Source organism: Elephantulus edwardii, unplaced genomic scaffold (assembly GCF_000299155.1).
Source record: "Elephantulus edwardii isolate Elephantulus edwardi_28Jun2011 unplaced genomic scaffold, EleEdw1.0 scaffold00013, whole genome shotgun sequence".
NCBI lineage: Eukaryota > Metazoa > Chordata > Mammalia > Macroscelidea > Macroscelididae > Elephantulus > Elephantulus edwardii.
In genome coordinates, this window is record NW_006399763.1 from 19,546,833 (window position 1) to 19,548,339 (window position 1,507).

The following is a 1,507-nucleotide window of genomic DNA, read 5'->3' on the forward strand; positions in this document are numbered from 1 at the left end:
TATGTCAGTTTGAAGACTAAGGTGCTCCAGATTCAGGCCATATTATTTTTCAATCACTTGCTATGCAACTGAGAAATAGACAAAGATTAAGGATGACAGAAGGAAATTGGTGCCTTTGAGCTGTAGTTTGGATAAGAGTATCTAATAGCCCATTTGATAATGCACAATAGCTCTGAACTCTGTCATATTGTATTCTAAGGCAATACTCACTGTCTCTGGCACCTGCCCCTATTAGGAAATATTTTCCAAAGGTAAAAACAAAGTGATAGAAGGCTAAATAAATACAATATAAAATTATTATAATAGAAAGCATAAGGTTCCACAATTGCATACATAACATAAAGTAGTATGAAAATTGATAAAAGACAGTAATAAAGTAAATAGATGTATGATAACATTAGTATGCCCATTAAAAGAAAAAAAGATGGTCATGTTAGCATATTAAATACATCTTAGCTCTTTAAGGCACAATGTACACCAAATTCAAACTGTAACCAGTTGTTATTGAGATAATTCTAATTAACATAGATGCTTTAGAACACAGTAAAACTATATTACAGCATTTCTAAGTCTGTAATTTGGAAAAAAAGAAGTTCTGTTTTGCTGTAATAAGATGAGCTACTAACTTCAAGACTCACAGTGTGTTCCTAGCAGTTTGAATCCATTGGACCTTAACGGAGAAAGATGGGCAGTGTTGCTTCTTCATAATATAGAACTTTTTAAACTCAGTAAAAGTTTGCTGTGAGTCAGAACTTTACTGACAGTGAGTTTGATTTTGAATCATGAAAAAACAGATACATCTTTCTCATGCGAAGGCCCCCTTGGGTTCCAACTGACTGCTTTTCACTTAGCCATATGAGCGTTTAGCCACGGTGCCATCTTGCAATATAAACAAATAATAAAATAAAATATTGCAATCAAGAAAATCAATATTGGAATAGAATAAACCAGAAAACACCAAAACACTGTTTTTATAACCCAACTTCACAAAAGCCAGAACTAAAATAAAATATTCCAAAAGGCTCTGAAGGGGGGAAAAAATAGAAAGAAAAGGAGACAGAGCATAGAAACCAATAAAAATAATATAAAACAGTAGTGTTGATACTGATAACTAAACAGGTGTAGTTCAGTCCAAAATACACTAAAAGAGGTGTTGGAGAGAGGGATATTTTTATCATGTGAAAGATCACGTTTTAAAATGACTATATAACTCATTAAACATATGCTCACAAAAAGCAAAATTATAATTGATACTAGAATAGAGAAGAGTGAGAGAAGATTTAAACTCCAAGTCTTTACTAAGTAAGGGCCAAGTCAAAAGAGAAAAAAGTAAGAATATACACTATACTTTGTACAGTAGAGGGTTAGTAAAAAAGAAGTTTCTTCAGCAAGATGGATTGACACAAAGGCTATGAGAATGAGTTCTAACATTGTAACAATTGTGGGGCATCAGCAAGATCAAGCAGGTTTTGGGGTTAGGATGGTTTATACACACACACACACACAC